Source organism: Ascidiella aspersa, chromosome 6, assembly GCF_963924565.1.
Source record: "Ascidiella aspersa chromosome 6, kaAscAspe10.2, whole genome shotgun sequence".
NCBI classification, from domain to species: domain Eukaryota; kingdom Metazoa; phylum Chordata; class Ascidiacea; order Phlebobranchia; family Ascidiidae; genus Ascidiella; species Ascidiella aspersa.
Genome location: NC_139452.1, coordinates 19,771,463 through 19,785,699, shown reverse-complemented (window position 1 = coordinate 19,785,699; position 14,237 = coordinate 19,771,463).

The following is a 14,237-nucleotide window of genomic DNA, read 5'->3' as shown; positions in this document are numbered from 1 at the left end:
AAGTAAAGCTGTAATGGGCCAAGAAGTGGCGGACGACATTCAAAGTGCAACAAGTAAGATTTACGATACTGGATAGCAAAAGCTTTCGAAATCAATAAGTTGTGAATAACTGCGGAAATTAATTGTTTTTGAAAGAGTACACATACTGTACAACAGGGGTCGGCAAACTTTTTCTAGTCGCGGGTTAAAACCAAACTCAGAATGGTCTTTGCGGGCCGCACAAAATGTTAACTAAGAATTGTGTTATTAAAATGTTAGAAAAACTGTTAATCAGGCGGGCTTCGGTTATGTTTTTGCACTTAAAAACGTGTTTAGTTACTTTTAAGGAGGCAATAACGTGTTGACGCAAAGCGGGACAAAAAGCATAGGCCTATGTTAGGTTCAAAATTTCACACGTCGTTATTCATATTGAAAAGTGTAATAAAACCACTTTGAGAAAACGCGATAACCTTAATAGTTAAGCTAGTTCAGTGTTTGTTTACATACTGTATTTAAGTCCGGGCGCACCTGGCGAGCGAAGCGAGCGCGATTTTTTGGGGGGTATACCGGCATTTCTTTCAAATTTCTTGCAAGGTTTTATTACATTTCAAAAATAAAAAATAAAAAATGTATGTCCAATATTTTTGAACACGTTATCCGTTTGAACGCTACGCACTTGGCAGTCAGTCTTCCACAGCGCAAGAACCGCTAATCTAGTTCAAATGACAGCATCATAACGTGATGCCTGATGTATAAAGATCGTTAACGCAAAGCGCGAACAGTTTTCGCAGTTACATAGTTAAAATAGTCGAAAAGTATGAAAAATGGACAAAAAAAATGGATGTCTAGTTTGTAGGATAAATTACATTCGCGGGCCGGATCCGGCTCACGGGCCGTAGGTTGTCGACCCCTGCTGTACAATATATATGTGTAACTTTTTAATTTCTTGTCATATCGCCACGGACCACCTGTGCAATCGTCGCGGACCACAGATTTGGAAACCCTGCAGTACGTTATGGAACAGTGGCATATTTACGATTCGTCGACTACAGAGTTGGTTTACGTTACACTATTTTATTCGCCAAAGAACGCTTCGGTTCACAGATCAGAAAATCAAACTTTCGCAGGTGACGCCAGATGCACGCTATCTTAGAAAATCTAACTTCGCAAAGATAGGTAGTTGCACATAAAGACGCACTTCGAGCTGAGTGGGTACGAATCTCGAATAGACACAAAAAACTGGAGTCGTCACTTTTGTTATCAAACGGCAGCTTCATTGCAGTCGTAAGTGTTTTATGACGCGGGGCGAGCCAGACAATACAATACCATTACAAATAGTTAGTTGTTTAAAAGAATGTGAATCAGTCATCTTTGAACAAATGCCCGGTATCTTGTTCTCAAAGGTGTTAAATCAATATATTGTGAACGACAATTCTATTTTATTGCATATTCTGTTATAAAAATTCAATGTTTTTTTATAGGCAAACTTAAACTATTTCACCATTTGCATTTAGCAACAAATTGTAACCTTTTAGTGTGTTATTGGGTTTTGAAAATACCAAATGCTAGTAACTCTTTACTGTCTTCCTGTATATATTTACACAACATATGTAAACTATTACCTCGAATCCTTGATAATTACCCCAACCATGTAAACTTTAACTGCAACTCAGTAAATATTAACTTGCTCGTAGCAAACACATACAACGTTTTCCTAGGCATAGACTACGGGTACCTAGTAAAAAATAATCCAGATCCTAGTATTAATTTATCTGGTGAATATGGCATAATAAAGAATTTAAATTACATTTAAAATTGTACAATGAAAAACAATGCAAATTAAGGCAATGTTTATTACAAAGGTTCAATTTTCGAGTGAATCGCAAAAATTATGTCTTTTTTTCTTTCCGTCTGAAACATCCAAACCGGAAAATTATCTAAAAAAACAACACTGGTATTATTTCAAATAATACAAACAATCACAGCAGCAATCCTCAACATGCCAGTACCGTAATTTCATACTAGTGGAACCGGCTATTTTCCATGTCATTATATCAAAGTCCGACTACATTTGTTTCTGTCTGTGTAACATAATCATGTATAAAATTGGAAAGATAACTACCTTACTACAAGCATTTGCCAATACACTGGTTAACAAGCTCAATACCTTTGAATGAATTCCATGGTTAATCTCTCAGGTTTCGGAAATTGCAAACTAAAAACCAGTAGACCATATGCAGCTCTTGAAATGACCAAACCCACAAACAGTACCTCTATTGCCACATGATAAGAAACCCCAGTTGATAACCTAAAAAAACAACATCTTGGATATATCTTTTTGTTATTTTAGAAAAGTTGGGTAACAAAATATCCGTTTGTGACTTTGTGTAAATAGTAGATAATGTTTCATCAATAATGTTTACCTTGTACAATGATAATGGGCGAGGAAGGACTTCAGCAAGATTTCAGATACTTGTGATTCTTCCTGCAACATTATAATTTTTTCAGTCATAAATTTTAAACAAAAGTTCCAATATTTTTACTGCAATTCAAAGGACACAAAGAAGTAGTAACACATGAGTTAAAAGTTTCACTCTCGAGCTCAATCAGGTGTCAATGTTCAAAAATATGAAGTAATGTAAAAAATAATCGTGGTAAGGAAAGTGTTCGACTTTCGATGAAACCCGGTCACGTTTGATTAAACCACCATAAACAATCGAGCAGTCTTGGATCCAGAATTTTTTTGGAAAAAAAAAAATGTCATAAATGACATCATAAAGTTACGTCATATCGTGACGTTACAAAGTTACTTTAAAACGTGAGGTCACAAAGAAGTATCACAAAAAAGAAGCAGGATATATCATTTTAAGTTGAAATATTACAGGGCGGTTAATTATGCCCAAAACACTGGCATAACATAATGTAAAACAGGGTGGTCCAAACCCAGGCCCGTGGGCCACATGTGGCCCGCGACATCATTTTTCGTGGCCCGCGAGCACTGTGAATTATTGAAATGCGTTCCGTTGACTGTTTACTCAAAGAAATCTAAGTGACAAACGAACAGTAAGAATACTGCAATTGTTTGGTCATGATTACATTTTTCCAGTTATACCATGAAATAAACCAGATTCCTATCGCTCACCAAATTCGCAACAGGGAGTAGCACGGACGCCTAATTTTGGTATGTGTTATAACTAATGACCGGTTTGAGCCGCAGTGCGTCTTATACGAAACTTTTCTAAAAATGTGGTTTTCACTGTGACTTTACCCTAACGCGCTGACCCATTACAAGATGAAATTTCAGCTAAATTGATCTGGTTAATACCTTTTTGCGCAAAACGAAAACGTCTTTGTATTTGGCGATTGTGTGGTATGCGACATCTCTCTTACTTTTTTTGTTTCCGTGAACATTGTACGCTTATAAAAAGCTGTCTTCTAACTGAAAAGTATTGTCAAATACGCAAAAATTTTCGCGCTTGGCGCGCACCATTTTCCACAGTCTCATACCCTACGATTTCATTGCGCACAAGTTCGACAATAGTAGCAAGTTTGTGAAACTTAAATGCCTTGGCCAATTATTTGTGACGTCGATTTTTAAACATTTCACGCCCTCACACGGATGTAACCTTATGTTTGTGGCCCGCAAAGAACATGCAAGAAATATTGTGGCCCGCGATGTTGTCAACCTTGGACCACCCTGATGCAAAACATGCTAGAAAACGACAAATATACGCGCGAAGCGCGAAAAAAACTTGAATTACATACGGTAGTTGAAGTTGGCAAAAAACATAGTTCTTTAGGCTCTCAGGACCACATTTGGCACGTGGGCCTTTCCAAGCTGAGCCAATTTATCACGCGGCCCATTACATTGTAACACGAAGCTGTTTGAAAGTAACTCGAGGCCCACTAAAAACGGCCTATGCGGCCCATTTGGGCCGTTTGCCGACCACTGATATAAAACAATCGCGGCAATTACGACAACTATAACATTATACTTTAGTGGAGACTGTTAGCATCAGGGCCGGGTTAGGGTTTTCATTGACCTGGGACTGTATGTAACTCAGAGGCCTATTGGTCTATTTTTATTCTGTTTATTGTTCCAACCACTTTACCTATTGTTCCAACCACTTTACAATAACATTGATTAATTCACTTATCAAAAAGATTTAATTAACCTGTTTTCTAGCTTCAGATAATGCAAAGCTATTGATAACTTTATCGTGATGCTATCAACGTAACCCTCTGTTTAATAAGTTATTGAAATACTCATTCCGTTTTCAACCTAATGTCTTTGTGAAGCCTGATTCAGCGCAATGAGCATAATATTAAAAACGAAATATCTTGAAAGTAGAACATGACACGCGGTTATGCAGATGCAAAGTGGAGCCGCGTTTGCAAAAACTTGTAAACACTATGCAGGTGCAAACATCGCACTGAATGCAATTTACTTTTAAAACAAATTATTTTTTTTGTGGTCGTTAGTTTGGTAAATTCAAATTTATATGTTAACTAAAACTTACTAAAGGCAATCATTTTGATGCACATCTGTAGCCACACTTCTCTGGAATTGTGTATAAATTACGCATATTCGATCGTGTTATTTTCCAGCATTAAATAAAATATTTTTCGTATCTGACACAGAATGGGGTCGCAATGTAAATTCTGATTTTATTTTATTCAAATTGGGGTCGTTTGTTAAAAAGGTTGAAGACCACTGCTTTAGGAAATAGGCCTACATGAACTCATTTTACTAAATACATCTAAACATTTAAGCTTCTTTGCTACTTTCGACGTTGAAATGGTGTTCTTTTAGCAGTGCAGAAAAATAATGTATGTTTTATAGATCATCTGGGTAGCCTGAAGCAAGGTGTCAGCACTTTTTTAATTATACGTTTATACGTGGTATCTATAGTTCCGCCAGAAACGAAAGAAGCTAATACGAATCTAAGACTTAGTACAATGCCGTTTGAGTTTATAGTTGGTAATATATGCCTCCGAAGTAAAAAAAATCAATATCTAGATGTTTTCCACTTGGCAGTATTAAAGTAAAAAAGACTCAAATCAGATAGTAGGCTTATATCATTATTGAACTTAATATTTTTATTTAAAGTTCTTCGATTCTGCAAAAACTTTTTTCATTTTTTCTGCTGTCTCTTTTCTAGATTTTTGCTTTTCCCAACCACTTTTGTAGTTATTCATCTCTTAGTGTAATTTAGCATGAAATGTGAATATCAGTCTAATTTTAATACTAAGATCGCTTTCTAACATGTTTTTTGTAACATTCCTCTGCATAATAAAATTGTCTGAACGTGGCCTACTAAGGCTTGATGTTAGGCCTGTTTTGACATGCTGACAGAACACCGCAATTATTATTCGAAACATTCAGCATTTTCAGGTATTGTAGCAATGTGACGTAGCTTTTTGTGGTTTGTTTTAGCATTGCTTTCGCATAGCAGCTTAAAACGTGAAGTAGCCAATACGCACTGAAGTTACAAGCTTACGGTCTGATGGCCTCAAAATACATAAGATGTGGTGATATCTCTGGAATATAATTTTGTTACAAAGATAACATTGGGTGGTAAGTTGTTGCGGTGGGCCCATTTGTTGGGGTGGCCCGAGGCTGCAGTCAGGGGCCCCGCAGAAAACATCTGCGCCGAGCAGTGTGCCAAGTCAGCTCAAGTACAAGCTGTAACGTGGTCTTAGAGCAGTGGTTCTCAAACTTTTTTCAAAAAATTACGTCACGGTCCCCTTAAAAATATACACAAAATAACTCGTTGTTTTTAACGGTATCAAATGAAGCGGGTGCACTTGCAGTCTAAGATAAGCTTGTTGTAACCGTATTTAGTAATGTAACGCCAACGAAATAACTTGATTTAAGCAATCACGATAAGTTTTAAAACCGTGACCATACAGCTTACAGTGTTAGCGCAGCAAGCTGTAAAAACGTAATTCTCATTAGCACAAAAAAGGGCTAGTTTTTTAAATTGTTTGTTAAGCGCGATTCAGCGAAATGAGCATATAAAAAGCGAGCGTGTGCATTACAACGGGTGGTTTTTCAAAAGGTCAACTTTTGTTACTTAACTTGGGCAATGTGGTTTACAGATATAAGGAGTTACTTTTTAATTATGACAGCGGATGCAGCACACCGCATTTCTTTAAACTTGTTTAAAGTAACATAATCAAAAGTTTCAGCAAATACTTTGTTTTGGACATATGCAATTAACATACCCGATTGTATTAAATTTTGTTATTGAACCCCTATCCCGTTTTTAAACACATGGTTTGTGAATCGGGACAAAGCGCAATGAGCATATTAATCACGAAACATCGTAGGCCTATATTCCTTGGAAGTAGAGCATGAAATGTGGTTATGCTTATTATATAAAGTGGATGCCAAAACTAGTGCAGATACTATGCAGGCGCAACCGGAGCACTAAATACAATTTATTGTTGAAACAAAATACAATTTTTTTTGAACAAAAAACGATAATATCCCTTTTTGATAAAAATATCAAGAAAGGGGGGTAAGAACTTCCGCTCCTCCTGAAAACGCCACTGGGGGCAATGGATAATGGATAATATTTTTAACCTTTATAAGTAATACATATTACACTTACAAATTATACTAATAATTGTATTTTAAAATTCCAGGGGGGGGGGGCAAGTGCCCCCCTTGCCCCTCCGTGGGGGCGCCCATGGCTGCAACCCCATCAGCCCTCACCTTAATCCGCCCCTGGCTAGCATTCACAAAATTATATAGCGTGGTGTGAAGAAGCCAAAGCAGCTATACCCGACGTATACTTAGATGCAGCACTGCGCACTCTGCTACTACAAAGCATAAGGCCAATCGTCCTAGTTTGGCTGAAAACAAACGTCTGCAAAAAAGCAGTTTGGGTCAATTATGAATGGTTTGCTTGACAAAACATATAAATGTTTTATTATATGCAAATCAAAGTTTTTGCTATTTGTAAAAAATAGAGCTCTTGTTATTAGAAATTAGTTACTAAACTTTGGCACGGAAAGTAGTTAGAAGATAAAAATTGGCACGCCGACATGTTTAAGTTGGACACCCCTGCTATAAGCGCATTTCAAGCTCTCTCCATTTTTATTTTCCCTTTTTCTTTTCCCTATGCGGTTTGCTGGAGTGCTTCAAGTGTAGTGCTGAACCCTTCAAAATATTTAGTACTGTAGTTACTTGTCGAGCCTTAGTGTGAAAGGGATCTTACAAATGGATTGCAAATAAAGATTGTGGGTTTGGCTGTACGATATTTTTTGTTCCAAGGATGCACCTCCAATGTCTTTGGTTGGCCACAGTTAACACTTATCAGTTATGTAAAGAAAGCAACTTTGTAGCACATGGTATAAACTTTTATATTAATATATCAAACTGTCCTTGTGTTTATATATATCAACTGTCCTTGTGAAATTCATTACATTAAGTACATTATACCGTATTGGATTTAAACGATATGTCAAGTTTACAGGTTTTGTTGCGTAGAGCTGATTAGTGGTATTGACTGGTACCTGGTGGCAGATTAGTTTGTTGTATGATAACTCCTCAAAAGTTGTTAAAGTAAATTGTTCCAACAGCTACATCTTTCACTAAATAGGTCCTTTTCGCCAACCCTGTTGAATGATAAGTTTATACAACAGCCGATTAGTGTTGCAAGCGAAGCAATGCTCACAGTATCAAGTAATCAGAAGGTCTGCAGAAACGCTTAAAAACAGCTCTACTTTAGGCGTGCAACAAGTCTGGCCCGCGGGACCTATGTATATGGCTTGCACGGCCTTGGTCAAAAAAAGTGTATGTTGTTGTTTTAAACATGATGACCATTGGTAGTTTTCATTACGTCTTGATAACATTGTCATCAAATTGAATGTACCGTGGTTACTCGTATTGTTGCGTCATAGTCTGGATTTAGCGCTTTATGATAAAATCAGTTCTCCTTTAATACTTTAATACGCAAGCTGACAGAATGTATACGTAAGAAGTAGGTCTACTGAGAGAATTAGCTTTTAGCTTCTTATACTGACATGCTTGGTTGGAATGTTTTTAGTGTAGATTAGCCGTAGAGTAGCCACCCATATCATGCCTGCTTCAGTTGTTTTTGTGGTATTTTTTTATAAATTGTTGTCACAAGTGGCTCGCGTCAACATTTTGTATGCCAATTTGAACCACCATTGAACGCTTTTGTTTTAGGGACCTTTTCTAAACTTAAGGTTGACGAGTTTTTTGCGCCGCAAGCTAAAAGTGTTAATAACTTTGGCGCACGTTCAGTGCAAGATATGGGAAATCAGCATCCCCGTAAGTTTCAACAGCACACATGTACGACCGTTTACCGTAACGGCTATCGATTTGCCATAAATATTTGCTTTGCGCTTTCGGATTTTCGCTAAGGTTATTTAATGACGCAGGATAACGTTCTGGCATACGTACGAATGTTTGAGTAGAGTTGATGTAATAACAAGTAAACCATTACGTGTAATGTAAAAATGCAACAGCGTACCCTGACTATGTTGCTAATTTTGTTGGTCAAGTAGCTAAGGATATAGAAAATACTACGTATTTTTGTCGGTTCAACACGAAGCTAAAAAATAATCCACCGGCAAAGAACGATACAAAACCTTGTTGTAGGAGGCTAAACAACGCAATAGTCTATAACAATTTTGTATATATGTAGTTGGCAACAGTGAAGCGGTCTTGTTTATGACATGACTGAAACTTTTTTTTAAATATTTAGAGAGCGGCTACACTACCCTTATTTGCAACAGTAGCACTTTTTGCATACCTCAGACTCTGTGCAATTTTGTATAGTTTTTGCAAAGTAATATTTTGCTGAAAGTGCTTTCGACGCCAATAATTGTTCTTTATAGTGGGGCTGCGCAATTATTTTTGCAGCAAAAATGTGTTTATTGAGGGCCGACTTCGAAGGTGTTTTAAATACACCAATAGTGATGTACGATACTAAACTTTACTGATACCAAAATGACGTCATTGTAATGCTTGATACCAAAATGACGTCATTGCTAACAAGAAAAACAGATGAAGTTGAAACATTCAAGATTCAAAGATATTTTTCATATTATTATGCTACAATTTGCTTTAGCTTATATAAGTTTAGTTACCTCCAGTTGTTACCCTTTAATTTTTTCTTGTAAAGTAGAAATTGCAAAGTTGGATCGTAAAAAAATCATGGCTGAAAATTCTACTCCCATCCGACATTATCGGACATCCCTACGCACTACATTAGTTGTGACTTTTTTTAGAAAGAGTCGAATAATAGCACCGTTTTGACAAGCTGATAGTGTGAGCTGTGAAACCAGGATTTTGCAAATCGCGTCATATTGTGACGTTATAAAACAAGGACTCGATCACTAATTTGCAGCTGAATTGAGTTTAATACTTTTAAGAAAAAAGCCTAAAAATATTTTTTTCGGTTACAATAGCAAAACTTTTACTTCAGGAAACCTGACGTATTGAGCTCATGATTCGCACATTTCTTATATAATTGTATTTGACTCTGTAAAATATGTAACATTGCTTTGGCCTGTAAAATATGTAACATTGCTATTTGCTTTAGCTAATTAGGCAAAGAAAATTGTAAATAGTGTTGGTATAAATAAATTATTATATTATTGAGAAAAAAACGTTGTACACTCTTTAAATCTGTCGTCGGCAAACTGTGAGCCGCTGACCAAATGTGGACCGTTTACCAATTTTGGTGGTTCGTGAGCGATTTGTGATTGTTTGAGTTTTATCATGTAGTTGTGGACAGCGTGACAACCGTACGGCGTACGTTCAATGAACTGTTTTTTTAAAATCTTATTTTTTTTATCTTTTTTGGCGGTTTTAAAGGTGATTTTTTTGTGACGTAACGTTGTAACCAAACTTTTTGTCGTAATTTTTTAAAAAAGATAAAAATGTCTACATTTGCATGGTTAAAATAGGGAAAACATTAAGTTTTTGGCGCATGCAAAACGTATTATCTTGTTAGTTATAATAGGTCCTACTATTGTTTGTAGCGAACATTTGTGTAAAAACATGGCACGAAAGCGTTGCAGATGGTCGTCAAATGCATGTCGTATAAAGCCTATTTTCCTTAAGTATTCATGAATCTCACCGAATTTATTTAAGGGCCAGCACATTTTTATATTATTTATGCCGTTTGCTACTTTCGGTTCATCGAAAAGCTAACATACATTCTTAACATATGTTGCCCCTTTATAATTGTCCTATGACTCCGCCCTCTTAGAATTTTTGGTATGCAAAAACGTTTAGCGTGGCAATTATGGGCCGTCGTTATGGGCTGCAGCTGTAGATATATTGAACGACAGCGCATGCTAAGTATGACTGAAACGTAAACTTTCCGCTAGTCATTGGGAATAATGTTGTTTTTATTTATGCGGAAATAGGGAAAGTAATACGCATCAACAGAAAAATACAGTATTTTGCAGGTATATTTAATATTGTTTTAGTGGTGGATGAGCACCCAAGTTTTGCTCGGAGTAACTATTTGTTATTGTGTTGATCATGGTATTTGATGAAAATTTATCTTTTTTCAGTCATTTAAATAAAAAAAGATAAATACATATAGGCGTAAAATTGGCGATCGGCACGTTACGTATGAGTGGCCGCATATTAATCCTAAGGCTCTTCTACATTAATTTGCTAAATTGATATGTAGAGTTTGACGTCACAGGTTTAAATTGTAAATAAAATGATTTTTCATACTTAACTGCCACTGCTAACTTTTGACGTGTAAAAATAAACATTAGGCTACAGCAACCTTATAGTAGGAATCCGCCTGTTTCACTTATATTGTTATCGTCTAACTCGGGCCTTTAAACAGGGTATACTATATACTCAAGTGTATACTGATTTAACATTAATCTATACAGTATACATACAACATAAAAGTGCAATACGGAGGGTATACAGCAGGGCACAATCTTTTAGCCATTGACGGACGTCTTTATTTTATACAAGATGGCAAGAGGCGAGACTGTTTTTTAAGAGAATCTTCAGCACATAAGCACCGTCTTTCTAAAAGCTCTCAGCTCATAAGCAATTCACCTATCTTTCTAAAATCCTTTATTTAAAACTTGTGCAGATCAAAAATTTACTGCTGCTGTGGGCACTAAACTCTTTCCAAACAACAATTCCCGTTCCCTTGAACCAGTAGTTCTCATATTTTGGGTCGTAAACTTGGATTGGGAGACGCCGTTCCCCTATTTGTTAAAGAAGAATTTGACAAGAAAGAATAGACAATATAGGCTAAAAAATTATTAGTAGAATAAGCAAACACGCACACCAGTCTTACTATTATATTTATTGCGTTTACTTCACTTAACCAATCGTGTTTATGATGTTACCATTACACTTGTTTTCAACCAATAGCGGAAGCATAGCTTTCAATCCGATATCCCGTTTGCACGTGACGTCACACATTCATCGCCGCCATATTTGAGGCCTCGATTAAAATAGTCAAGACTAAAGGTTACGAGTAGGGATGTTCAAAGTAGAATCCCAGGGGATTTTAGAACTTTAGTTTTCGAATCTAGAATACCGAATGCAGAATGTCGAATCCTAGTATGTTTTTATTCAATTCATTTAACCTCGATTTTGTTTGGGTGAGGGATTAATCCTAATAGGGCCCACGCCCAACAGTCACAGCAATAAATCGCAAAACAATTTGCTAACACGTGTATATTGTAATAAAAAAATCTCCCAAAAGTTAAATATTTCGAGAACTGTCATTTGAAGCAGTTGTGTGAACTGTAATACAACAATTTGGACATGAGGTTGTTACCAAACTTAATAATTTGCCAATATATATATTTTGTAAAATGCAACACTTGATATAATGAACTCTTCAGCAATTCGGTTCTGTTTTTTAAAACATTATTGTTTGTCAGTTCTCCTTTTTGTAACTAATGTACTCTGTTACGCAGTTAAATAATGTACTGAAATGAATACAACGGTACTATTGCCTAATCACTACTTGACGATGACGCTCTGCATGACCTCGCTGAATATTGGCCTAAAGTTGACCTTGAGTAATCCTGTAGCGCATTTTGTCCAAGGCAAGCACGTTTTACGTGGGATGTTACTATTACACTTAACGCAGTTAAGGAAACTGCGAACTCTTTTTAGTCGCTCACCCAATAACCCTTGATTGACACTTAATTATTAGGCGAAGGTTATTGCGAGTCGTGAAGTAATTGGTCGCCCGAACATTTAAAGCAAGCATGATAAATGGTGGTAGGCCCTTATCTAAACTTGCCACTCGCGTATGTACAATTTAAACATCGGCGGTAAAACATCGGGCGGTAAAACATTAAATTATATCGATATCAATTACCCGAAATAAACGGCGGAATTGAATACGAATCCCATTTGGATTCAAATCCAAGGATTCGATATTTTACATTGAACATCCCTATAGTTACGAGTTCAGCCATACTATAGGCGCCGTTGTTTTAAAAACGCGGTTAGCTTTATTAGACTAACTTTTTATTTCAAGTGGCATATTTTAGCACAATATTGAAATTATTCAATGTTCAGCTCTTCTGGTAATTGTAATTCTTTACCCACGTTTTGGCAACTTATGCAAGTCGCCCTTTCATAATCAATGCTTGATTAACGACTATTTGAGTAGCCAAAAGCTTTAAGAATTCATTATGGTGTCGACAACTAGTTTCTTTAATAGGTGGTCGAAAACAAATCAATTCCTCAACAATCTTCGTGCACTAGATATTTAGAGTTTAATCATGAATACAAGCCAGCAATTTATTTGTTTAATAACGATTACCAATTATATGTGCCTCACTGCTCCTAGCAAACCCAAGGTACTAACACAGTGGTCCGCAAATAGCGGGTCGCGATCCCAATTTGGGTTGCGGGACCATTCAGTTTGGGTCCCGAAAGCCTTGATATATTTTAATAGCGGCCTATATTTGTTAAGTTTTTAATTGGTACACTGAATTATATACAAAAGAGCCGTCTTACTTTGAGCGCAACTAGCATTGTCACGCGAAATATATACGCTTAGCCTAAATCTCATAAAATGTCGCGAGACCTTCGTTCGATCCAGGTTAGGGGAAAAGGCGCTTGCAATTCAACACTATTTTGGGCCATTACCGTAACACCGACTAATCTGTTTAGCCGGAATTTGGTTTTACTTTCCTAGTATTTAAAAACTCTCTTTTACTTTATAGCCCGTTTTCTGTAACTATGCGTCGTAATTAGGGATGTTCAAAGTAGAATCCCTAGGTATTCTAGAATAATAGGTTTCGAATCTAGAATAAGTATATTTTTATTAAATTATTTAACCTCGATTTTGTTTGGGGAAGGGATTAATCTTAATCTACCCTACAGGGCCCACAATCACAGCAATAAATCGCCCAAACAATTTTCTAACATGTGTACATTATAATAAAAAAACTCTCTCATATGTTTAACATTCTTAACAACTGTCATCTGAAGCCGTTCTGTAAACTGGAATATGTCAACTGTCCAGGTTGTGTCCAAAACTTATATTTTTGCCAATAGTGAGAAAATGCAACACTGCACACAGAAGTCTTAAGCAATTCGGTCCTGATTTTGAAAGCATTGTTAAGTCTTATTGCTTCTTTTTTGACTAACATGATCTGTTATGCAGTCAAATGATGCACTGCAAAGAATACAAAGTTATTATTGACATAACGAATTCTTGACAATTACGTTGTGCATAACTGCATAACTTCCCTGAATATTGGCCTAAAGTTGACCTTAAGTAACCCCATAGCGCATTTTGTGGACGGCCAGCACGTTTTGCAACGCTATGTTACTTTTGCAACTTAACGCATTTAGGGAAATTGCGAACTCCACACCAGACATTACACGTTAGTCGCTCGCCCAATAACGTTTGATTGACACTTAATTATTAGACGAACGTTATCGCGAGACGAGGTAATTGGTCGCGCGAAAAAACGCTGACACTGCACTACGAGGTTACATTTAAAGCAAGCACTATAAATTGGTCGCCGCAGCGACAGGCCAACTTACCACACGCGTTTGTGCAATTATGCGCAACAATCGGCGGTAAAACATTAAATTATATCGGTTCCAATTACCCGAAATAAATGGCAAAATTGGATTCGAATCCCATCTGGATTCGAATCCAAGGATTCGATATTCTACTTTGAGCATCCCTAGTCGTAATATTAAAATATGCCAACTTAAACCAGAATTTTTTGCCTAATGCGATATGCAATGA